Source organism: Benincasa hispida, chromosome 7 (assembly GCF_027475165.1).
Source record: "Benincasa hispida cultivar pf3 chromosome 7, pf3_genome.v1.1, whole genome shotgun sequence".
Classification (NCBI taxonomy): Eukaryota; Viridiplantae; Streptophyta; class Magnoliopsida; order Cucurbitales; family Cucurbitaceae; genus Benincasa; species Benincasa hispida.
In genome coordinates, this window is record NC_143484.1 from 41,006,227 (window position 1) to 41,033,547 (window position 27,321).

A 27,321-nucleotide genomic window follows, 5' to 3' on the forward strand; every position below is an offset into this window, starting at 1 on the left:
ATTCCATGTAAGTCGAGGGTCGAACTTAGGGATTCAGGTTAAGCTAACGCAGACCTTGCGTTGTAGCTATCGTAGGGATTTCCTAAATGTATGAAGGAATGTATTATTTACAGTAAGGTGTTGTGCTCGTGCAAGAAGATACAAAAGAGTGGAGTAGAGAATGATGGGTCATGTGGAAATGGATTTTAGTGCAAGTGGTATGCGTCGATCTAAGATGAGTGTACACGAACTAGAATGTGATGAATGAGATGATTTGTTTATCTTTGTTTATGCGTTACACTTTATTCAACACTTCTCAATGCGAATAACATACAAAACCTATCTTTAGGATGCATGGGTCAAACACAAGATGCAATAAACACTAGTAAGTCTATCTCTAGATGTATTAGGCGTTCTACTTGATGCGGGCTTATTTATTCTCTCGAATAGTCTAAGCTAAAGATGCTTTTACCAGTTGATCAAGTTGGCTTAAGCGTTTGAAATGAAATTTTGCATGAAGTATAGATGCATCCAACATAAACAAGAAATAAACAATGGCAGAGTGTGATGGATCAAATATATGAATTTATAAAGAAGCAAATTGTCTTTACAAAAGCAATATTTAATCAGATGAAATGAAAGCGATAATTGAGATTAAAGGAACTGAGTCAAGCCGTAGAGTACAATCTCTTTTATCTCTTTGGCTCAATTATAGTTGTGTACAATCACTTGTATAAGAATTGGATGAAGTGTCTTTCTCAAGCTCGGCTTTCTCTGCTCCTTAACCGGTGGTGATGGTGGATCTCTTGCCTTCTGCTCTTTTTGGCACCACAACACCGCTTCTGTAAATCTAACACTACGACTATGCTAATTATGAGAGCGAGAACTTGAAAATTTCTGAACTTCGAACTCTAGAGGGATTTCATCTATTTATAGGCGTTGGTCATCTCTAGCTTGGTGATGGGCAACATTAAAGTCCATGCCCTGGTCAGCCGCCTGACACTCGGAAGCTTTTCAGACGCCGCCTGTTGCAGGTGCCCATATTTGCAAGTGGTGATTTGACACAAACAACCTGAATCAATGAATCTTCTTTGCGTTGAATCCCTCCGATGCATGGCCTATGCGTTAGAACTTTGCCTGCAACACTTCTTAATCATGTGTTAGCTTCTTGTTGAAATCCTGCAGTATAATGCGTTAGTGTCGCAGTATTTAGTAATAAACATTCTTTTGCATGAGTTTGCTAATGTTTGAGTAATTCCATGCATTTCTTCTACAAAAATGAGGAGATTTTATCATTAAAAACCTTAGTTGTTCCAACTTAAGAGCCAAAATAACTTGTATTTCTACAAGTTATCACATGCATAAAAAGCATTGACATGCATCATCTTTATATTATAATTGTTATACTTTATAAATGTTATAAATGCCTCGTTATGCATAATATTTTTTAGTTGTTTCTTTTTAAGAGTTAAAGAGAAATTAGAACTAAAAGAAATAAGAAAGATATGTATGCTCACTTAGGTTTAATTCATAGTTTTAAAATGTTTAAAACTTGGATCACATAGACCTAAGATCACGGTTCTAATATGATTAGCAACCCTAAGGCTTTAATCTTTTAATCGGTTTAATAGGATTAAATTGGCTAATAAAAGGTTAAAGTGTAGCAAATCTATCTATAAGAGACCTTTTGTATAAGGCGGGTTTAGTCTAGGCTGAGGTATTTAAGTTGACGGAAACGTAACACCCTACCTGGGAACTTACCTAGAAAGGTGAATTAGATAGATTTGATGCATGCATGCAAGTTAAGGACAGTCCATTAAAGTGTTTAAATGTGATACTTGAACTTGTTTATATTTCATAAAAAACGTTGTTTATGAGAAGGCTTTAAAAAGACCACTTAGGCTAAAATCAGTAGTCAGATTGTCTAGGTTAATGAGTCCCTAGGTAGAACATTCAGTGGGAGGTACTTGGGACATAAGATGCTTCACTTAAACCTTTCACTTTTCTCCTAAAGTCTACACCGTGAGATCTATCCTCGGCCTCGTGGCACCTTTGGCGTGTCCCCCCAACGGATGGTGTTTGGGCAAGCCAGTATCAAGGTGGATGGAGAGAATGTTCATAGTAAGTGGGAGCGGGAAGTGCGATAACATATCCCTCGGTCTCTCTTGTTAGGTTGAATAAAGTTTCTGCGCATCACCTCAAGGCACCCTGGGAGTATCCCCCTAAAGGATGGCAGTTTTGCGCATTTCTTTATTTGATCTCCTGTAAGAGGATAAGGTAACTGAGTCTCTTATTCTAATCTGTCTTTTCCCTATGGTAAGCGCATTAGGGTGGGACTCTGGCACCGAAAACGAGGGGTTACACTTACACGGAATAGTTAAAGGTTAACGATTCTGGATCAAAAAATGGTGGTTGTTAGGTTTAGTTCCAAGAGTTGGTTCTAAAGCCAAGAACCAATATTTGGGTTAATTTGAAATGTTCAAATTGACAAGAGGAAGTTCAATTATATATGATATAATTGGACTAGTTAATTATATATCATATAATTGGCTAAATCTATGAGATACATTATTTTGGGAGGAAGTTAGATATAAATATGATTTATATCAAGTAGAGGAGAGAATACTATAGTAGATATGATATCAAACTATAGGATATAAATATAATATGATTATATTTATTAATTAAATTAATTGATTAATTATTTTATAATTAGCCGATTGATCCACGTTCGAACGTGGGAAGTGGGGCTGCGAAGGTTATGGTAGACTAATAGAGATACAAACTCTGATTTTTAGACTAATAGAGATTCTAGGAAATCTACATCAGGATCAGGGTTCCCTCTTAACGAAGGAGATGTAATCTAGAGAAGCAAGCACAAAGCAAGGCTGCATTGCTGACTCCACCATGGAGGCAAAGTATGCAGCGGCTTGTAAAGCTGAAAAGGAAGTTGTATGGCTAAGGAAATTTTTAACAAATCTGGAAGTTGTTCTTGACATGTTAAAGCCCATCACCATTTTGTTGTGATAATAGTGGTGTTGTGGAAAATTCTAGGGAGCTTAGAAGCCACAAGAGAGAGAAGCATATTGAGCGAAATATTATTTCATCTGGAAGATTGTGCATCGAGGGGATGTGATCTTCACGAAGATTGCTTCAGAGCACAATGTTGTTGATCCATTTACAAAGGCTCTCATGGTTAAAGTTTTTTTAGAGTCCCTTGGAGAGTCTTGGTCTATGGGACATGCATCATCTAGTCTAGGGCAAGTGGGAGATGTTACTGGGTATAGTGTATGCCTATTTTATTATTTTGTGTATTGTACTTTGTTTTTTATACTTTGTATTTATACACTCAACTAGTTTTAAAACAAGTGGGAGATTGTTGGAATTGATGTCCTAAATCTCATGGGTTTAGTAGTTATATAAATTATTTGTACATGAATTATTTATTTAAAGAAATAAAGTGTTATTTTATTTGACATTTAGTCTATTAACCAAATGCAAAAAAACTAAGATCCAAGGTTATCTAATGTAACTTAAACCTGTATATGTTTGACATACAAGTGGATCATGTTTTAACTTAAACATGTATATGGTTGACATATAAGGTTGGGCACCTTCTCCTCATTACACTACAGATGCGGTCCACTTTGTAATTGTTACAATTATTGTATAGTGTTACAAATGATCTTATCATAATCATTCATGTGAAGGCATGTGAGTGGAGGTATCCTATACAAAGAGTTTGTATAAAACTCCGCATAATGATTAGTCTCTCTTTATAACATCGTTACTTGAAGAGTACATTTCCCTGAGATGACAATAGGTAACTTAACCTTAATCCTGAGTGAGTTGTGAACTCCTGCCTATAAGGGCGATCCTTTGATCTGTATGGGTGAGAGTGGCTAGCTTCGTCGACTCAATATGTCTACCATTTTGGGGATTTATCTGAGTGGGGAGCTGGGAACCCAACTTCATAAGATGGAGTTCACTTTTTCCCATTTTAAGGGAAAGTAGATGAATTGCTCCCTTAAGCACTGACTCTGCGTCTTGTGTAATGAGGTGCCTTACCCTCTCACTGGCCAAAAAAGGGTCTAGTTTATAGTTGGACTATAGCTTATTTATTAGAGGGATCAGTGATACTTAAGAAGTTAGATGTAACTACAAAGGTAAAACTGTAACTTGACCCAACTGTAGTTACGAGCAATTTGTGAAGAGTCAACTTAATTTGATTGGTTATATTCATAAACACCGAAATATATCTACAATGCTAAGAGTGCAGCTATCGATTTTTAGTTAAGTGACCAACAGTTAATGAATATTTTTTAACTTAATTAAAGAGTTCAATTAACTAATCTCGTATCAGTGGAACTTCTAATCTATAAATCCATAGCCCCTGCGCTCATTAAGGATTAAATAAGAATCAATTAATTTTTGGACTAATTTTAATTTTTCAAATTAATTAAGGAAATTAATCGTATGAGATGTAATTAATATAATGTATATGGATACGTTATAATATAAAGTTTGATGAGAGAGATAAATATTTGAATGAGATTCAAATATTAATTAATGAGATTCATATAAAACTATAGGTTAAAGTTAATATGAATATGATCATATTAAAACTATAGATTATGTGAGAGAATATTATTTGATTATGATTCAAATATGTGATACTTATATTAAATCAGATTTAATATAAAGTTTTTAGTTAAATTAAATTAAATTAAATTAATTATAATTAAATGAGGAATAACTCCCTTGTTAGTTATTCAATGTGATAATAGGGAGTTATTTTGAATAACTCCCCCATTCTCTCTTACACATAATAACATAAAGGAAGTTTTTACTATGAATACAGAACGTATTTTTTCCTCTACATCATCATTCCTTCCTGAAAAGGTCTCTCTAAAAAAGAAATCCACATTCCCTCACAATAAGAGTGCCCACAACTAGTTTTGATTTTTTTTTATCCTGAGAATAGCAAGGAAGAATTTTGTGGTGTTGTCCAAGAGCATTATTGTTTCTGTGTTGACTGTATGAAGGAGGAAGACATTATTCGTGACTTTCGGGAAAGGAAAAATGTGAAGAAGGAAATTCTTCAAGGGTAACCATTTCTTTTCCCTTTCTCTCTATATAACTAAAACATGTTTATATGTGTTTAATGTTTTTCCTACATTGTACAATTTCTCTAAGTTCTTTCCAAAAGTAAATCACTAACATACAACGATTACTTGCTTCTACTGAGGATTCAAATCCTTCCATTTCAGTGTACTTAGTTGGAGGAACAATCATCCTTCTTTGTCTATCTTTTACTAATGAAAGTATTAACTCAAATCAGGTCTTCAACATTTTCAACTTGCTCACCTGTAATAGCTTCTTCTTCTTCTTCTTAATCAGTTTGAGGGTGTCTTCTGTAGGTGAATTTTTAGGATACATCACTTCAATTCTAATGGTAGGGTTCTTAGGGATTTTAACTGTCACTTCTTCTCTCTACATAAACATTTCTTTCTCTCTAAAAGTAACATCTCTGTTGATTATAAATCTCTTTTCAAATGGGCGCCACATTTTAAAACCCTTAACACCATCAGTAAACCCTACAAACATGCACTTGATAGCCTTAGATTTGAGTTTTCCTTGGTTTTGATGTATGTATCTAACACATTCAAATACCCTTAGATTTTCTAGGTTAGGTGGATGTTTGGACCATTTTTCATCAGGGGTTAGGAAGTCTAAGGATGTATGTGGGCACCTATTTAAGGTATGCACTTTGTAAGCAGCAGCTTTAGCTCAATATTTCTCACTAAGAATGGCATCAGACAGTAGGCATCTAACCCTGTCCATGATTATTCTGTTTAGTCTCTCAGTCACCCCATTTTGTTGAGGTGTAAACCTCATTGTCCTAGTCTAGTTATTCCACTTTCTATAATATTGGTTGAACTCCTTACTACAAAATTCCAGCCCACGATCCTTAGGAATTTCATCTCCTTAGAAGCTTGCTTTTCTATTAAGAGTTTTCATTCCTTAAACTTTTCAAACACCTAATCTTTAATTTTAAGGAAGTAAACCCATCTTTTTCTTGAAAAATCACCAGTAAAAAAAAAATAGGAGATACCTTGAGCCACTTAGGCTTGGAATTGGGGCTGACCTCCAAAGGTTAGAATGTACGAGTCTAGGATTGCATTGGTTGAATCTTGTGGTTTAGTAAAATTATGCCTTGTAGCTTTGCCCATTACACAATGCTCACGAAATATAAGTTGATCACAAATGGCCTTAGCCCTATTTAGATAGAGTTTTCAGCCACTTTGACTGATGTGGGGAAGCCTCTTATGCCACATGTCAGCCTTTGTCAGTGAAGGAAATCAGACATGAGAATTTCCATGAGCAGCAGAATGATTGTTCCAAATTCCATTCGTATTTGAACGTAGACAATTACAATCAAGAAATGGAAACTTACAGGTCGTGCAAAATACGAAATTGTAGCATGCTTTACAATAAGATCAAAGGATAAAACATCATACCTTTGAAGACTCATCTTCAAACTGCCTCGATCACGAACGCTCGTTCAACCTCCAAGATTGCAACACACGAAAGCTCGTACATCATGATCGCAACACAGCACGATCACAGCGAACTCGAACTTAACGAACTCCAAGATCACGAACCCAACGAACGGCCTCTAAATACCTCAACCTCGGTCGAGTTGAGTAAGACACCACCACAATGGCTACCTTGGTAGTCTCGATGTGAGAATCCAGAAGTGTGGTTTCTGTGTAGACTTTGTTAGAGGAAGAGACCGAATGAATAAAAATCGTGTAAACAATTGAGCAAATGGGAGATGACAAAAGTCTATCGTATAGATGAATGCCCAATCGTTTAGCAAATGCTCCACTATCATTTAGCTAATGGCTAGTTGAGTGAACTATCGTGTAATGTCACTCCACAATCATTTAGTCTCTCTTCAACTGTCATTATTCACTTGACAACAATTATGTGAGTTTTTCCGAGAATGGAAAAACCTACTAAATTTAGGAAAACATTTTTTCTTTTATCTCATGGTTACCATGAAACCACCAATAATCTCCTACTTAATTGGTTATTAGAGAAAAAGATATCATTATCCAATAATTAATATTATTATATAAATATATATGATAAACAACTTACCATATTATATTTATAACCTATAGTTCCAATATTTCGTCTCATGAAACATATAAATCATAGTTCTTTTTCTATTTCATGGTACTTAATGTAAATCTCATTTACATTAATCCTCCACTTGATGTATCTTGTGAAACTCGGATCTCCATTTTCCTACTTAAGTAAGTGATTAAGGGGTTAATTAGGAGAAAGTTAAATCTTATGTTATGTAAATAATCTAATAATTTTACAATTGTCATAATAACTGTAATAATTGTCACCTTCTGTGGATCAACAATTAGTAAGAGTGAATGTAAACTATAATGGTTAGGTATTATAGTTACGATAACCATTTTTGATCCTGGAGTACGAGTAGAGAGAACCCTAAGAGGATAAAAAGAAGAGAAAACCTTGAAGACTTAAATCCTAAATAGTGAAGAAAGGATTGAAGAATTGAGGAAAATATAGAAAATTATTTGGGAAAATTCGTGTGAAAGTTGCACGGAGATAAACCATATTCACAATAGCTAACGAGATTGGAGAGAAAGTTGAAGAGAAAATGGAGAGAGCGAGATTGGAGAGAAAATGGGAGAAAGCGAGATTGGAAAGAATGAGATTGGAGAGAGCAGTTTGAGCAAGATTTTGAGCAAGAAAGTGGGAGAGAGCAAGACCAGCGAGAAAGTGGGAGAGAGCGAGATTTTTAGCTAGAAAGTTGGAGAGAACAAGAATGGAGAGAGCGAGACCAGCGAGAAAGTGGGAGAGAGCGAGACCAGCCTGTGCGTCAGCCATGCCTTATCTGGTGCTGCATTCGAACGTCACGCCCACGCGATCGAAGGAACTCACCTATACATTAAACAGCCGGATAAGTATTTATGTGTTGAATTTGGCCACGTTCTTATAGATTATACATTGAAAACCCTAAATTGAATACAAACAAAGATTGAAGATGCAAGGGCAAACGTCAACCAAAATTAGGTGTCTTATTAAGAGAAATTCTTAAACCCTAAGAAATTGTGGTGGATGCGTATGGAAAGAACACCTTGAGCCAAAGTGAGGTAAGCTTGCATTGATGAGGGGAGAAGTAACCACTTGGCCATGCAGCCAAATAGGTGGTGTCAACACCATAGGAGGTTTTGACGCCTATAAATAGAGCCTTTGGGATTTCATTTTCAAATCACAAATCATAAAATTCGTAAAAAGAGGGGGAGAGTAGAGTGCATTGGACAGTGGGGGTAGAGGAGAATGCATCAACTTGAGACGATGAGATCTTCCAATCTACTTGAGCGTTTGATGTAATTCCAAAGCCATCTGAAAGATAAGAGAGTCTAGTTTTCATGGTGAGGCTGCCAGAGAAGAAGCTCTAAGGAATTAGGCTGGAGAATGAGAAAAAGATAGAGGGGTCGAGCTATCGGGTAAGCTTCTTGAAACATTTTAGAATAGTTTTGTAGAAGAAAGTATCTCCAAATAAGGTTTAGAACTACGAGTAATCTAAGCTGTAAGTTGGATCTGGATTCTAGGGATAAAAAGGGAGCCCGAGGAAGAAAAGGGAACTATTAGAAAGGCTCCTAAGCAATTAAGGTGAGTGTTATAGCTTTGATAATTAACACATAATGTGAGTGTTATAGCTTTATAGTTTCGATATATCGTGAGTGTTATAGCTTTATAGTTTCGATATATCGTGAGTGTTATAGCGTTATAGTTTCGATATATCGTGAGTGTTATAGCTTTATAGATTCGATATATCGTGAGTGTTAGGTTGCTTTGATAAATAAATGCATAGTAGGAGTGTTATTATAGCTTGGATATGTACTGTGATTGTCATATAACTTTGATATATTATGAGTATTATATAACTTTGGTACATATGTTGAATGTTATATAACTTTAGTATATAAATGCATATTATGAGTATTTACTTAGTTTTATACTATGATATAGGATTATATGCATATGTAAATACAAAATCCATGCTTTTGATGATAGGATGATTGCCATGATATTGTTTGTGTGTGACTGTGGAAACTGAGATTATGCCCAGGATATAGTTAGCATGCTTAACAAAAGGTGCTTGGCGGGAAAAATAGTCGGCTTCGGTCGGCGGAAAATAATTGTCGGCTTCGATCGGTGGAAAATAATTGTCGGTGATGATCGGCGGGAAATATAGTTAAGTACCTAAGCATGACTAGTGGGATAAATAAAAATAGTCAGTGTGCACATTGGCGGGAATTGGGGTCATAGAAAGGTTTTCATAGATGATTGTATTGATTGATGATATGATATGCATGCTACATGTAGCTTTTGGGATAAAGATTACTGGTTGCATGATTATTTTTTTTACTGTGCATGAGTTATAATGCGAGTGTTGGCATATGATTGATTTCCCAAAAATGATGATTTTCAAAGTGAATTTCATCTTAAATGAACCACTCACTTGGCTTAGTAGCTCACACTATTCAAAATGTTTTCTTAATCCCCCCCCCCCCTAGGTAGCAGAAGATGAGAAGTTCCAAGGTGCTACTAAGGTCAAGGTCTGCCACGTGCCCCAATTACACTTCCGGAGGGTTTTTACAGTTGTCGTTGTAAACTTTGTTGTTAAGTCCTTAAGTTATATAAACGTTATATCATTGTCGTAATAAAAGATGGGCCTACTTAATCCGTTATAGCTTATCTCCTTGACTTAATCATTCCGTTGTGTATAAGTTATAGTATGGTATCAGAGTTATTTCGCAAGAATCATTAGGCAGTAAGTGTCAGCTCAAGGGTTGATAATTACTGCAGTCGCATCCCTCTCCCAGGCTAAGAAGGTGGTCTGGGGGTGGGGTGTGACATATCTCATACATCACACAATCACATCATATATAATCGATTTTTCTCTTGTCAATTTGTACATTACAACACTAAGAACTGATTCTCAACTTGAATCCATTGAGCTACCAAGAGGACCTTATGGACCTATAGCTTGAAGCTCCAATGGTATGTGAATAACTTACTAAACTCTTTAGTCACGAGATCCACCATTTGTTAACTGCCAGGCACTCCACTAAAAACCCACAACTGTACTCTCCTTACTACAGATATATTATGTATCCATATTAACCAATCAACAGTGCGATAACCCTTCATAGATCGCTCGTAAGTACAATTGGGCCAATAACCTTTATGCCCCTATAGTTACATCTAACTCCTTAAGTACCACTGATCCCTCTAATGAACATAAGTCATAGTTCTACTATGACTGAATCCTCTCTTCCAAAGAGAAGTTGTGCCTACTATATTTAAAACCCGGAATCAGCCCTTAAGGGAGCAATCTATCTACTTACTCCTGCTTCGGGGAAGGAGTGAATTCCATCTTGTGTAACTGAGTTCCCAACTCCCAAATCAGAAAAATCCCCAAAAAGGTAAGCATGTTGAGTTGGCAATCTGGCCAATCTCATCCATATTGATCAAAGGACTGCCCTCAAAGACAGGAGTTTCCAAAACACTCACGATTGAGGTCATGTCACCTATGGTCATTTAGGTAAGATGTAAGTCTCAAGTATCAATGACATTATATACAGAGACTAGTCATCTCGTGGTCCAATCTTATACAAACTCTTTGTATAAGACACCCCCATTCCCATGTCTCCACATGAATGGTCAGGATCTACCATCTGTAGTTGTTCACAACACTTGCAAACCTCTACAAAACGGCTCGTATTCGTAGTGTCACAAGGATCAGGTATCCCTCCTTAATCCTTATACTACAGACCTATTTAAGTTATCACTTAAGGCATGATCCACTTGTATATCTCATATACATGCTTAAGTTTACATACAATAACCATGGAGCTTTGTTTATTGGATATGAGCAAATGCCAAATAAAATAATTATTTCATAACAATAGACTCTGGGAGAATTAGGACGCCAATCCCAACAGTCAACTCATTAGAAGTCACTATACCATTTCAACTTCTCTCACCACAAATAGGTCATTGACCTTCTCTCCATCCACCTTAGAGTCTTTAATGACTTCAAATGTTCTTCTATTTCATTTGTATTCACACCCAATTGCATCTAACATTCTCAAAGAGAATAAGTTTCTCTTAAAGAGTGGCACATGTCTAACATTTCTTAGGAGTTCCACAATCTCATCTTGTAGCTTCAATGAATCCAATCCCAACTATTTTGCAAGCTTGATTGTTTCCCATGTAGACCCTCCATCAATCTCATTGTAGCTGTTGAACCAAGGTTTAGGAGTCATATGGTAGGTGCATCCAGAGTCTAAGACCCATTCATGTTTCAACTTCTATTTAGGCTTATTTTTCATTGGTATGTTCTTGTTTTCCATCTTTTGAGTGATTAGGTTTAGAATTCCCTTTCACAAACAATCCTTTACCACTTGGTTGTTCTTTTTTCACTGATTGTAGCTCTTTCCTTTGTTCTTAAGTCTGAAATAATGGCATCTGTGTTTATTGACACTCTTCAATTCTTCAGTGCATTTTTTAATTCTTTGTAGGTATCTAGTAGAGAGTTAAGAAGCACATAGCTTTCATTGTCACCACCTAGTTTATCTCATAGGTTTCTAAGTTCTGAAACAATCTTTTTGAATTCATCAGGGTTGTTAGACAAAGATCTTAATGAATCCATTTTGAACTTAAAGAACTTCTCCCTTAGGTAGAGTTTGAAAGATCCTTGTAACAAATAGGTCGTACAATTTAGTCCAAATCTTGTAGGCTATCTCTTGATAGGACTTGCCTCAAACATTATCATTGAGATTTATGACTAGTGTACCATAAGCTGCCAGCTTCCAATCTTCTCTTTCTTGTGTTGTCACTGTATTCGGAACAGTTGATGGATCTAAAAGAACCGTGTGAGCCTCTTGTTAGTCAAGGATGGCTCTGATTTTGATCACCCTTTCCATCAAATTTCTCGATTTCAAACTTTCTTATTGCCGTAGATGCTCTGAATTTGAATCTTGATTCTCCAATAAATGTTTTCTTGATTCTCTTTATGCTCTGATACTAATTTATTGGGCTTTTATGTTAATTTTTCGGCCATAAAGTACAAGGAGAATTTGATACAATTGAGATTTGAGTTAGGTAGAAAACTTGGAAGAGAGGCAACCACGTCTTGAGCTCTTTTAACACACATGTGGTAAGCTTCTTTCTTCTATTCACAAAATCAATTTTGAATATAAAATTCATTTGAAGAACTCACTCTCTTTCTCAAAGTTTTAAAACTCGTCTCTAACTCTCTTCAATCGAGCATGATCTCTCTATAGTGATTATGTGAAGAAATTGAGAAATCAAGCATGCATTCCAAGAAGAAGAAGAAGATGATGATGATGATGATGAGCACAGCTATGTACATGGTTCGGCAAATGGTGCCTACATCCATGGGAAGGGGATATGCTTTTACTTCTTGAAGACTACAAATAGAAGATAAGTTCACTCTTACAAATTTTCACACTCTATCTTTTTTTTTAAAGCTCAAATTTTTTTATGTGTAAAGATCTGTTACAGTATGTTGTTAAGAATCTGTTTAGTAAAAGTATAGCCATTGGAAATCAAATTTCTTCGTACCTAAATAATAATAGACGAATCAAATAAAATAAAACTAAAGGAATCACATAAAAAAGATAGTAGAGATCAAATAAACAATAGAGATTGAAAAAAAAAAGTGAAATAAAACCACGCCAAAAGAAAAATAAATTTTACAACTTGATTCCAAAGAAAGAAAATACGACCAAATTAGTAAGAGAAATTAAAGTAAAAAAGTGAAAATAAAACAAGTCACATGAAAAGAAGAAGGTGGTAACCTTTAAACGACCCATTGTGCAATAGAAAAAACCAAATAATAGAAGTAAATAAAACAAAATTAAAAGAATGTCACACAATAGAACTATAAGAAAATAACAGTATTAGATCGTCACAAAATAGAACAAACAATTTGAACAATCCATAAATCAAAAGAAAACAAATGTACCAAATAACGTAAGGCAATTAAAATAATGTCACGTAAAATAGTAAGAGAAAAAAACTAACATTTGATCCTAAAGAAATAAAACATAATAAGTTGTAACATATATAAAAAGTAAATGAAGTTGAACTAAAAGAATGTTCACATATCAAAGAGACGATAATGAGAAGGGGTGAAAAAAATTGAGCGGTAAATATGTCAAAAAGAAAAAAAAAAAAAAATCTACATTTGGTATAGAAGATATAAAACATAACAATCTTGTTCTAAAAACGCCATGAGTAGAATAAAAGTGTACCGAATATAAATAGAGAGAAATAAAATGTAAAAATAAACAAGAGGACTCACAAAAAAAAATTATCCAATTTGGCAAGAGGGTTTTATATTGCTTGAGACCATAGTGTAAAATGCTAACATTGAAAAAAAAACTGAGAAGAGATTTAGAAGATAAAGAGAATCAGATAAAAAGAAACATGTACCAAAGAAAGTGTGAGAGTTTCTGAACCTAACTTAGATGGCCAAACAGAACGCAAACAATCAACAGAAATAAATCGAAAGCAGTAAAGAACACCAAGATATATAGTGGTTCGACCAGTTTGGTCTACATCCACTTTGAGAACCAGCTTGAATTAATTTATTAATAAGCAATAAAAGAATTTTACAAATTACAGATAATCAACGAAATCACCAATTTGTAATTTTTGTATCTACTGATACCGGGAGATCCGCACACAATGTAGCCTCTGAAAACTGAGAACAACCCGCTGCAAAATAGTCCAAAAACAGTGTGCTATAAATTGTTCTCAGTTTTAAGAGGTGACATTGTATGCGGATCTCTCGGTATCAGTGGATACAAAAATTATAGATTGGTGATTTCGTTGATTATCTGTAATTTGTAAAATTCTTTTATTGCTCATTAATAAAGTAATTCAAGCTGGTTCTCAAAGTGGATGTAGACCAAACTGGTCGAACCACTATATAGCTTGGTGTTCTTTACTGCTTTCGATTTATTTATGCTGATTGTTTGTGTTCTGTTTGGCCATCTAAGTTAGGTTCAGAAACTCTCACAAGTGGTATCAGAGCTCCAGTTAATCCAAAGAGGGTGTGTGGTAGTGTGTGCTGGCATATTCTTTATTCAGGATTTTTGTTGGAATTAAGTTGACAGATGTCTTCGATGTCTACACGATTCGAAGTTGTTAAATTTGATGGGAAAGGTGATTTCGGGTTATGGAGAAAAAAGATTAGAGCTATTCTGGTACAACAAAAGGTAGCCAAAATCTTAGATGAAGATAACCTTCCACCAACAATTATAGAAGCTGAAAAAAGGGATATGGATGAGATGGCCTATTCGACAATAATTTTGTATCTGCCAGATAGAGTGCTTAGGCTAGTAGATGAGGCTACTACTACAGCGGAGTTGTGGAAGAAACTGGAAAGTCTTTATTTGACTAAGTCCTTGCCAAATAAATTATATCTATAGGAGAAATTCTTTGGATATAAGATGGACTCAAGTAAAGGATTAGAAGAGAACCTAGATGAATTCCAGAAGATTATAGTTGATCTCAATAACATCGGTGAGAAGATGTCGGATGAAAATCAAGCAGATATTCTTCTGAATTCTTTGCCATAATCGTATCAAAAAGTTAAGGCAGCTATTAAATATGGACGGGATTCATTGTCCATGGATATAGTGTTGGATGCCTTGAGAACGAGAAATCTCGAGATTAAAAAGGAACACAATGATGGAGAGTTACTCATGGCCAGAGGTAGAAATGAGAAAAAGAATGGAAAAGAAAAAGAGTCGAGATCCAGGTCGAAATCAAAGGGGAAAAGCAAAAAGTGTTTCCTATGTCATAAAGAAGGAAGCTTTAGAAAGAATTGCCCTATGAATAAGAGCAAGGAAGCATAAAGTAGCAAGCATGCTTTGATAATTCAGAATGCAGCAAATATTACTGATGGGTATGATTCAGTAGAGGTTTTGATGGTATCCAGCAGGGACGTTCAGAATGCTTGGATCATGGATTCAGGGTGCATGTTTCACATGACTCCTAATCGGGATTTCTTGATTGACTTTCAGGAAAATGATGGTGGATCAATTCTGCTTGATGATAATGGTGCTTGTGATGTAAAATGAATTGGGTCAATTCGAATTGCAACACATGATGGTATGATCAGAATTCTTACAAATGTAAGGTATGTTCCAGAACTCAAACGAAATCTAATTTCTCTAGGCGAATTAGATAAAGCAGGTTATTCTTATAAATCTGAGAATGGAGTTCTGAAGTTATCAAGGGTTCTTTGGTTAAGCTGAAGGGGACCTTGAGGAATGGTCTTTATGTGTTGGAAGATACTACAGTTTCAGGTAGTGTTGCTATTGCATCTGGGAAAGAAATAGATAAATCTATGTTATGGCATAACAGATTGGCTTATGTGAGTGAAAGAGGTCTGCAAGCTCTTTCACAACAAGGTTTGCTAGGAGGAGTTAAAGACATTGAACTCCCATTTTGTGAACATTGCATAATGGGAAAGTCTACTAGAGTGATGTATCCACTAAAACAGAAGGATGAAGCTTTTGGGAAATTTCTTGAATGGAAAAAGCAGGTTGAGAACCAGATAGGCAGGAAGGTTTTTATCTAAGGACAGACAATGGTTTAGAATTTGTGAATCACAAATTTGATAAATTTTGCAAATCTGAGGGAATTACGAGGCATTTCACTATTACATACACTCCACAACAGAATGGTTTAGCTGAGAGGTTCAACAGAACAATTATGGAGCGTACAAAATGTCTCTTGACAAATGCTTCACTCCCTTGAAATTTTGGGGGGAAGCTGCCCAAACAGCTTGTTATCTTATTAATAGGAGTTCGTCTTCCACTTTAGGCCTAAAGACTCCTCAGAAGATATGGATAGGAAAAGCTCCAAGCTTGGATCATCTCAGAGTGTTTGGATGTTCAGCTTATGCTCATGTTAAGGAAGAGAGCTGAACAAGAGGGCATTGAAATGTATGTTTATTGGCTATCCTCAGGGTGTTAAAGGATATAAACTTTGGTGCTTGGAAGAGGGCAGAAATAAATGCATTATCAGCAGAGATGTGACCTTTAATGAAACAGAGATGCCATTTCGTGTCAAAGAGCAGCAGAAACAGCAGACAGTTGATCAGGTTGAGGCAGAGGTTAGAATTGATTCTAAAGCACAACCATCAGTTAGTTCAGGTGATTCCAGTGATCAGTCATCTAGTTCTGATGGTAGACAGCCTTAACTGCAGAGAACTTTGATTGATGAGGGAGCTTTTGGTGATGAAAACTCAAGTGGCATTGACCTACAGAACTATCAGCTTACACGTTGCAGGCCTCAGCGGGTGAGGCAAGCTCCTACGAGGTATGGTTATGCTGATTTAGTTGCTTATGCTCTTACTTGTGCAGCTGACAGTATTGAAGCAGATCCTCTTACTTTTGAGGAGGCTATTGTATCTGATTCAAAGGAACAGTGGAACGATGCTATGGAAGCAGAGTTGTTCTCGTTGCAAAAGAATCAGACATGGTCATTGGTTCCAAAGCCTCATAATCAGAAACTCATTCAATCAAAGTGGATTTATAAAATCAAGCCAGGTACAGGAGGTGACAGCAAGCCTAGGTATAAGGCTAGACTGGTAGCCAAGGGCTACACTCAAAAGGAGGGAGTTTACTTTCATGAGATTTTCTCTCCGGTGGTGAGGCATTCGTCCATTCGATTAATTTTATCTATTGTTGTTCACTTCACTTTGATATGTTTTTTAACAGATGGACGTCACCGCAGCTTTCCTTCATGGTGAATTGGAGGAAGTGATCTACATGGCTCAACCTAAGGGATATGAGGTGAAAGGAAAGGAAGACATGGTTTGTCGTCTTCACAGGTCCATGTATAGACTGAAGCAATCGCCAAGACAATAGTATATCAGGTTTGACACCTTTATTCTGAAGCAGGGGTTTCACAGGAGCTCATATGATGCCTGCGTGAACTGGAAACTATCTCAGAAAGGTATATATACTTATCTACTTCTATATGTAGATGATAAGATTCTGGTGTCTAAGGATTATTCTGAAATCTGTGATCTCAAGAAACGATTGAGTAGTGAATTTGAGATGAAAGATTTAGGTGAACTAGAAAGGATCTTAGGCATGGATATGCAAATAGATAGGGAGAAAGGTTTGTTAACCATTTCGCAGGAGAGTTATGTGCATAAACTGCTTGAGAAGTATAATATGTCTAGTTGTAAGGCAGTTTCGATACCCTTAGCATCTCATTTTAGGCTTTCTTCATCTCAGTGTCCTATTACTGAACAAGAAAGGTTAAAGATGGCTAATATTCCCTATTGTAATGTTGTTGGAAGTATTATGTATTTGATGATTTGTACTAGGCCTGACTTAGGATATGCTATGAGTATGATAAGTAGGTTTATGTCAAATCCTGGGAAGGAGCATTGGAATGTTATTAAATGGGTGCTTCGATATTTGAAAGATAGTACCAGTGTATCATTGTGTTTTAGCAAGAATTGTGAAAAATCAGCATTGTTGGAAGGCTTCACAGATGCAGATTATGCTGCAGACCTTGATAAAAGAAGGTCTCTATCAGGTCACATTTTTCGTTTGTTTGGTAATATGGTCAGTTGGAAGGTTGCTCTATAGTCAGTTGTTGCCTTGTCTACTACTGAGTCAGAGTATATTTTAGTGGGTGAGAAGCTGTAGAGGCAGTGTGGTTGAAAAGGATAGTTGGTGAGTTGTTGTCGTAGGAGTTCATTCCTATCATCCGTTGTGATAGCTAGAGTGCTATTCATCTTGCGAAGAATCCATCTCATCACGAACAGTCTAAGCATATCGATGTCAAATTTCATTTTATCAGAGAAGTTGTGACCTAGAAAGATGTTAAACTGGTCAAGGTTCATACAGTTGAGAATTTGTCAGATATGTTAACCAAGATTCTTCCAGCCCATAGGTTCAAATACCTATTAGATGGGCTGAATATTAAATCTGGATGATAGAAAGATTGAAGAATCAGCTTGGCACTTAAATATTCTTGTTATGAGGGAGATTTGTAGAAAATAACAAGTTTTTTAAGTGGTTTTTTATTAGGTTTTTGGAAATTTAAAGGCCCAATGGCATTATCGTAATTATTGGGTAGTGGCATTTTTGCAATTATCTCTTCTTCAAAAATAGGGCAGTATTTTTGTGTAACTCTTTTAGGAGGGGAGAGCAGCCGCTGAACCGAATATAGAAGCAGCCGCCTGGGGGTTTCGTCTGGTGAGCCGCAACCGCTGAAGTCCACGAGCCGCCTGAAGCAAAACGTCCGCCCTGTCCGTGGGTGACGGGGTCTGACGTGGGCAAGCGTCTGCTGCGTTGGTGTGGGTGTCCGGCGAGATTGATTTTCGTCTGGCATGCGAGGTCGACGATGAGGGCGTGGGTTTCGCGCTGGTTCTTGCGTGGAGCGGCAATAGTGAGAGATACGCGTGGGCCTACGCGTGATTCGTCGGTCAGAGGCGATAGCACACTGTTTTTGGGCTGTTTTGCAGCGAGTTATTCACAGTTTTTAAAGGCGACATTGTGTGTGGATCTTTCGGTATCAGTGGATACAAAAATTACAGATTGGTGATTTTGTTGATTATCGGTAATTTGTAAAACTCCTTTATTGCTCATTAATAAATTAATTCAAGCTGGTTCTCAAAGTGGATGTAGACCAAACTGGTCGAACCACTATATATAAGGTGTTCTTTACTGCTTTTGATTTATTTTATGCTGATTGTTTACGTTCTGTTTGGCCATCTAAGTTAGGTTCAGAAAATTCAAAACAGAGAAAGGCTGAGAGAAATCTGAACAATCCACCATGGACACAATAAAAGAGAGGTGGAAAAAAAATATGCCGGCCATCATAGTGAAAATGCAACGTGTTAAAAGAAAAATAAATTCCACAAATGAGTAAAACAAAAAAGTATAAAAAAAAATAACAAAAATAACAAAACCAAAGAATACAAAGATTGAAAAACTAAAGACTGTCCACTTATAAGAGACAACAAAAGAGAGTGAAAATTTGAGAACGATCCATAGTGCAAAATGCAAACATGTTGAAAGAAAAATAAATAAATCTACATTGAAGAATGTCCCATAAAAAATACAGAGAAACAAATAAAATAATATACAAAAATGAAACTAATAAAATAGAAATTAAAAAAAAGTCATAATTTGTCAAAGGGAGTCAAATAACTACTTTAACTGAGAAAAAATTATACAAAAGTAAAACTAATGAATGTCAGAGAAAATCTAAGATAAACTAAAAGAATGTCATATAAATAAAAGTCATTAAAAAATAGTGCAACATAATGCACAAAATTAACAAATCAATATACCAAGAAATAGTAGAACTTGTACTAAAAAAGCTAATAGTAGAACTAAGAAAATATATACAAAAGTGAAAATAATGAGTGTCAATAAAAGATAAAGCAATCACAATTCAATGGAAACACAATGTACCAAATAATAGATCTAAACTAAGATAAAATTAAGAAAACTTCACCCAAAAAAAAAAGAAAAAGAAAGAAGATGGTTGAACTTTTTGAACCTTGTACATAGTCATAAAACAATCAAGAGCCCAAAGAAAACTAACCAATCAATATCCCAAATAATATACTAAAACTAACCAATCAATATACCAAATAATTGTAGAACTTGTACTAAAAAAAGTAATAGTACAACGAAGAAAATAATATTAAAAAAAACTAATAGTATATCGAAGAAAATAATTTTAAAAAATAATAGTAGAATGAAGAAGATGATATACAAAAGTGAAAAAAATGAATGTCAATATATGAGAAAGAGTGATAAATATTTGAACAATCACAATTCGTAGAAAAATAATGTACCAAATGATAGAATCAAACAAAGATAAATGAATAAAATGTCACCCAAAAAAAGCAAAAAAAGAAAGAAAATGGTTGAAAGTTTGGAACCATGTATATAGTCCAAATACAATCAAAGCCAAAAGAAAAATAAATTCTACATTTTGATATCCCAAAAAATAAAATATGACCAAATTAGTAAAAGAAATTAATATACAAAAGTGAAATTAGTACAAAAGTGAAACTAACACAAATCACATAAAAGAGACAACTTTGAACAACCCATTGTGCAATAGAAAAAATCAAATAATAGTAGAAGTAAATTAAAACAATGTCAAGAAGGCAATAGGGAGGGTGAAAAGAAATTTAATCATCCCTAACCCCTAGTGAAAACCATGGGAAATAGTATACAAAATTAGATGGTCACAAAAAAAAAAAAAAATCTACCTTTGATCAAACATAACAATCTAGTTCTAAAGAGAAAAAAAAAAAATCCATAATTTGACAATCCATAATATATCGAGAGAGTTTAGCTCGAGACTATAGTGTAAAATGCTAAGAAAGAAAAATTTAAGAAAATAAAAAGAGATTTAGAAAATAAAGAGAATCAAATAAAAATAAACCTATATCAAAGAAAATTATCTAATTCTAAGTTTAGGAAAAAAATTTGCGGGCCATCATAGTAAAAATGCAACAATGTCAAAGAAAAATAAATTCCACAAATGAGTTTGAAAGAAGTAAAGAGAAAAAAACAAAATAGAATCAAACAGAGAAAAGAAAGAATGAAACTAAAAGAATGTCGACATAAAAGAGACGAAAAAGAAAGAAAAAGAAAATTTGAGAACAGTACAAAGAAACAAATAAAATAATATAAAGAAAATGAAACTAATTGAAAGGATAGAATTGGAAAGAAAACAACTCATAATATGTCAAAGAGAGTTCAAGAAAATGAAACCAACAAAAAAGAGAGGGAGAACAATTCATAAATTGTCAAAGAGAGTTAAAAGAACTACTTTAATTAAGAAAAAATATACAAAAGTGAAATTAAAGAATATCAACTCGTTGAGAAATTCAAGATAAATTAAAAAGAATGTCACATAAAAAGACAAATATGTATAATCATAAAAAAAAACAATGTGCAACATAATGTACTAAACTAACAAATCTATATACTAATAGTAGAACTTGTACTAAAAAATAATAGTAGAACTAAGAAAATAATATACAAAAATAAAACTAATGAATGTCAACATAAGAGAGAAAGAGTGATAATTATTTGACACAATTCAATAGAAAAATAATATACCAAATAATAGAACGAAATAAAGATAAAACTAAGAAAATGTCACCCAAAAAAAAAGAAAAAGAAAGAAAATGGTTGAGCTTTTTGAATCATGTACATAGTGCAAATACAATCAAGCTAAAGAAAATTATTTTGTAGCATAATGTACAAAACTAACAAATCACACCAACAAAGAGTAGAACTTGTACTAAAACAACTAATAGTAGAATGAAGAAAATAATACACAAAAGTGAAAATAATTACTTGTCAATATAAGAGATTGAAAAAGTGGGATGCGATCATACCAGCATTAATGTACCAAATTTCATTAGAAACTCGGTAGTTAAGTATACTAAGACGAGAGTAGTACTAAGTTGGATTACCATTTGGGAAGTCCTTATATTGCACCCATTTTGAAGGGAAAAAAATATAAAAGAAAGAAGGATAATTAATCACAATTCAATAGAAAAATTATATACCAAATAATATAACAAAAAAAAAGAAGATAAAACTAAGAAAATGTCACAAAAAAAAAAGAAAAACAAAAAGAAAAGGTCATATGTAAAAGAGATTAAAAGTACAAAAGTGAAATAGAAAAGTCACATTAAAGTCCAAATAATAGAAGTAAACAAAGATGTTACAAGACAATAGGGAGGGTGAAAAGAAATTCAGGCATCCCCACTCAAAACCATGGAAAAGAAAAATAAATTCTAAAAAACAGTCAAATGAGTAAAGGAAAAAGTAACAAAATTACTAAAAACACATAAAAATAAGACTACTAAACACATAAAGCAATCTATTTATCAAGAAAGTTTTTAAAATTGCTTGGTAAAGGATAATTAAAACTTACTATAAAAAATAAATCCTTTAAAGAATTGAGAAAATATAAAATAAAATAAAGCACAAAGACGTTTATCTACCATTACAAATAAAAACATATACAAAAGAAAGTCATCAACATCAAAAAATAATTTGTAACTATATACTAACAAATCAATATACCAAATAATAGTACGTTTTAGAAAATAGTGTACAGAATTAGGCTGTCACATAATAGAATAGAGTGAAACCAATTTGAACAATCCATAGTTCAATAAATGTACCAAATAAGATAAAACAACTAAAAGAATATCGCATAAAAAGAGTAAAAGTCAAAACTAAGAATTGATCTAAAGAAATAAAATATAATAATCTATGTTAAAAATGACCAAATGAGGAGAAAAAAAAAAGTACAAGCATAAATCTTTAAAAAAGAAAGATACCAAATGAGTTATCTGTCTTAAAAAACACACACATATGTATAAGAGTATCTAAAGTAGTAGCACCAAACGAAGTTAAACTAAAAGAATGTTCACACATCAAATAGACGATAATAAGAAAGGGGTGAAAAAAAATTGAACAGAAGCAACCACGCCAAAAAGCTAACAATCTAGTTTTTTTAAAAAAAATGTACCACGACAGAGAGATAAAATACAAAAAAAAAAATAATAATAAAAAAAAAATAAAAATAAAAATCCTAGAAGACTCAAAAAAAATTATCCATAATTTGACAATCCAATAGAATTTTTATATTGTTGAGACTATAATGTAAAATGCTAATAAAGAAAAATAAATAAAATTTGGAAGGAGATTTAGAAAATAAAGGGAATAAAATAAAAAGAAACATAAACCAAAGAAAGTTATCTACAATTCTAAAAAATAGTGTACAAAATTAACACATCAATAATATACCAAAGAAACAAAAAAAAGAGAGAAATAGTGAGAAATCTGAACCATCCATCGAGTCACAATAAAAGAGAGGATGAAAAAAATGTGACAATGTCAAAAAAATTTCCACAAATGAGTAAAAAAAAAAAAGTACAAAATAATAAAAATAATAAAAACAGAGAATATAAAGAATGAACTAAAGAATGTCCACATAAAAGAGACAATAGAAGATAATGAAAATATGAGAACAATCTACATTTAAGAATGTCCCATAAAAGACAACTTTACAGAGAACCAAATAAAATAATAAGAATAAAATGAAGTTAATAAAATTTAGAGGAAGGAGTATTAAGAAAAAGTCAAAAGAAAAATAAATTCTACATTTGGTCCAACATAAAAAAAAATATATAATAACCTATTTCAAATAGATGAGAAAAATAAAAATATAAAGTAGTAAAAATTCAAAAGTGAAACTAGAACACACAAAACATCCATAATTTGTCAAGAGAATTCATAAGAATTGTTCTGAAATCTTCCTTAACTAAAATGAAACTAAAGGACTCACACAAAAGGAAAGCATAATGAAGATTCTACATTAATATACGAAAAGTGAAAAAGATAAAAAGATGTCACATTAATTAAATAGAAAGTCAAACTATGAACATATAAAATAACTAAAAACAAGATAAAATAAGATAAAAGCTCAAGTATTAAATAGGAAGGTAAATGAAAAGCACAAGAGGCATCACTAAGACCCTAATACTTTTAGGTTGCCAACAAAACTGCCAAAAGCATAGATACAAAGGTAGTAAAATCTAGCATCCATTAACCACAGTGAAATGCAACCACATACATAGTAGAATTACAAAAAGAAGATAAAGTTAGAAAAAAGAGAGGGTAATTAGGGTATTAGAGATAAGGTGATAAAAGAAAAATTGATTCCCAATCAATCAACTTTTCTTAAATCACCTCAAGTTTACTAATTATGACAGAAAATACATAGGATGGTTAGCATTTTATACAGTAAGAGAAATAAATAAGAAAGCTTTTTTGCAAAAAAAAAAGAAAAAAAAGGATTTTGAGAAAATATTTTGGAAAGTGTAATTAAAATTTTATGAGAGTTTTTTTAAAAAAAATTGAAGAGAAAATATGTTGGGAAGAGATTTTGAAAGTTTTAGGAAGAGAAAAAGTTTGATAAAATGTAATAGAGGTTGAGATTTTAAAAACAAAAGATGAAGTGAAAAAGAGTTTGAGAAGATATTTTTGAAAACGATTTTGAAGAAGAGTTTTTAAAACAAAATTTCAAGTGACGAGTTCAAAGTATGAGAAACTATTTTGAAAACAGTTTTGAAAGAGAGTTTTTAAAAACAAAAATTAAAGTGAAAAGAGTTTGAGAAAACATTTTGAAAAAAGTTTGAGAAAAGAGTTTTAAAAAGTATTTTGGGAAGAGTTTTGAAAGAAAATTTTTAAAACAAAAACCAAAATTTTAAGTGAAGAGAGTTTGAGAAAATATTTTGAAAACCAGTTTTAAAAGAGAAATTAACCAAAATTTTAAGTGAAAAAAGTTTGAGAAAATACATTAAAAGGAGTTTTGAAAGAGAGTTTTTAAAAGCAAAAATTTGAGTGAGGAGAGTTTGAGAAAATATTTTGAGAAAAGTTTTGAAAGAGATTTTTTTAAAACAAAAATTTGAGTGAGGAGAATTTGAGAAAATATTTTGAAAACAGTTTTGAAATAGGGTATAAAAACAATTGTTTAAGTGAGAGAAGAGTTTTGAAAGAGAATTTTCAAAACCATAATTTGAGTAAAGAGTGTTTGAGAAAATATATTGAAAAGAATTTTGAATTAGAGTTTTTAAAACCAAAATTTGAAGTGAAAAGAGTTTGAGAAAATATTTTGAAAACAATTTTCAAAATTTTGTTTTTAAAAATTCTTTCCAAAATGTTTTCACAAACTCTTTTTATTTCAATTTTTTTTTAAAAAAAAAAAAAACTTTTTTCAAAAGGTTTTCTCAAACTTTTTATTTAAAATTGTGTATAAAAGCTTTTTTTCAAAATGTTTTCTCAAACTCGTTTCATTTAAAATTTTGTTTTTAAAAACTCTTTTCAAAAGTTTTCTTAAACTCTTTTTCTTTTAAATATTTTGTTTTTAAAAACTCTTTTTCAAACTGTTTTCTCAAATTCTCTTTCTTTCAAATTTTGTTTTTAAAAACTCTTTTCAAAATGTTTTTTCAAACTCTTTTTATTTCAAATTTTGTTTTCAAAAACTCTTTTTCAAAATGTTTTCCGAGACTCTTTTCATTTCAAATTTTGTTTTTAAGAACTCTATTTCAAAATATTTTTGACTTCTAGGTTTTAGGTTTAATTTCTATTAATCCTTAGATTTTAAAATATTACACATTTAGTCTTTAAGTTTTGAGTTTAATTTTAATCTAGTCTCTCATAGGTTTCAGAATATTACAATTTTACTCTTGACATTTGTATTTTGTTTCAATTTGATTCCTAAGTTTCAAGATTTTACATTTCTAATATCAATTATTCACTAAATACTCATTTTATCATCTTTAGTGAAATTTTATATTTAACTTAAAAAGTGATACAAAATAGAAAAACTTAAATAATTATAATTCTTTTAATGATCTTTAATTTTTTAACATAAATTAACACTAAAGATGAAAAATAAGTATTTAGTGAATAATCGAGATTAAAAGTGTAAATCTTAAAACATCTAGGGACCAAATTAAGGCAAAATTCAAATGTTAAGGATAAAATTGTAACATTTTGAAACCTATAGACTAAATTGAAACTAAACTCAAAACTTAAGGATTAAATATGTAACGTTTTGAAACCTATGAACTAAATAGAAAATAGACCCAAAACGTAGGGATAAAAAATGCATTTTTCCGCAAAACAAAATTGGAAATGAGCCGAGTTTAAGAAAACATTTTGAAAATAGTTTTTAAAAACAAAATATGAAATAAAAAGAATTTGAGAGAACAGTTTGAAAAATAGTTTTTAAAAACAAAATATTTAAAAGAAAAAGAGTTTGAGAAAACTTTTTAAAAACAAAATTTGAAGTAAAAAGAGTTTGGAAAACATTTTGAAAAATAGATTTTAAAAAAAATTGAAATAAGAAGAGTTCAAGAAAACCTTTTAAAAAAGATTTAAAAAAATTGAAATAAAAATATTTTGAGAAAATATTTTGAAAAAGAATTTTTAAAAACAAAATTTGAAATAAATTGAGTTTGAGAAAACATTTTGAAATAGAGTTTTTTAAAAACAAATTTTGAAATAAAAAGAGTTTGGCAATACATTTTGGAAAGAGTTGTTCAAAACAAAATTTGAAATAAAAAGAGTATGTGAGAAAAAAAATTTGGAAAGAATTTTTTTTATTTTTTTATTTTGAAATAGAAAGAGATCGAGAAAAGAAATTTGAAAAAGAGTTTTTAAAAACAAAAAAAATTAAAAGAAAAAGAGTTTGAGAAAACTTTTGAAAAGAGTTTTCAAAAACAAAATTCGAAATAAGAAGAAGGAGAAAACTTTTTAAAAAAATAGTTTTTAAAAACAAAAATTGAAATAAAAAGAGTTTGAGAAGACCGTTTGAAAAAGTTTTTAAAAAAAACAAAAAATTTGAAATAAAAAGAGTTTTTGAGAACATTTTGAAAAAAAGAGTTTTTTTTTAAAAAAATTGAAATAAAAAGATTTTGAGAAAACGTTCTGAAAAAGAGTTTTTAAAATCTAAATTAAAATAAAAAGAGTTTGAGAAAATATTTTTCAAAAACAAAATATTAAGGAAGATAAAAAAAAGTTTTGAGGAAATATTTTGATAAAAACTTTTTGAAGGTTTTTGCAAAATCAAAATATTAAGTGAAGCAAAAGTTGAAATTGAGAAAATAATTGGGGAAGAATTTTCGAAAATATAGGAAGAAAAGAAGAAGTTATAAGAACACTTTCTAAAAATGAAGAAGATGAAAAACGAAATATATACATATATATCCTTAAAACACTATAAAAGTGCCAGAAAATTAATTAAAAAAATGAATGAAATTAGAAAAATCTGAGAGGAGAGGCATTAATTTAAATCCCACTTTCTTTTCTGATCAATATGGAATTAGATAGAACAAAATAAAAATGTAAGTAGAACAATAATAAATTAATTAATTAAACAAGATTTGATTTGGGTTAATTATATTATATATATTCACTAACCAGATTTTAGTTAGAGGCTATGCTTCATTCCGTCCAGATGTTGATCGTAAAGATGAGAATTAGGACAACCGAAAGAAAGGAAGAAAGAAGAAGAAGATAATGAACCAGAAGATTAAGGAAAGGAAGAAATTAATTAAGGAGGAAGAGAAATTTGAAAAGTAGGCAATTATTATTAACCTCA

The 27,321-nt window shown here is 32.4% G+C and overlaps 1 long non-coding RNA gene across 1 annotated transcript; it reads right to left on the reverse strand.

Moving 5' to 3' along the window:
- Positions 1-610: 610 nt before the first annotated feature.
- On the reverse strand, positions 611-27,321 carry LOC150035164 (uncharacterized). The gene is made up of 3 exons (XR_016530567.1): positions 27,141-27,321; positions 6,501-6,748; positions 611-1,116 (listed from the first exon to the last, which is right to left on the reverse strand). It is a non-coding gene; the product is annotated as an uncharacterized LOC150035164 (long non-coding RNA).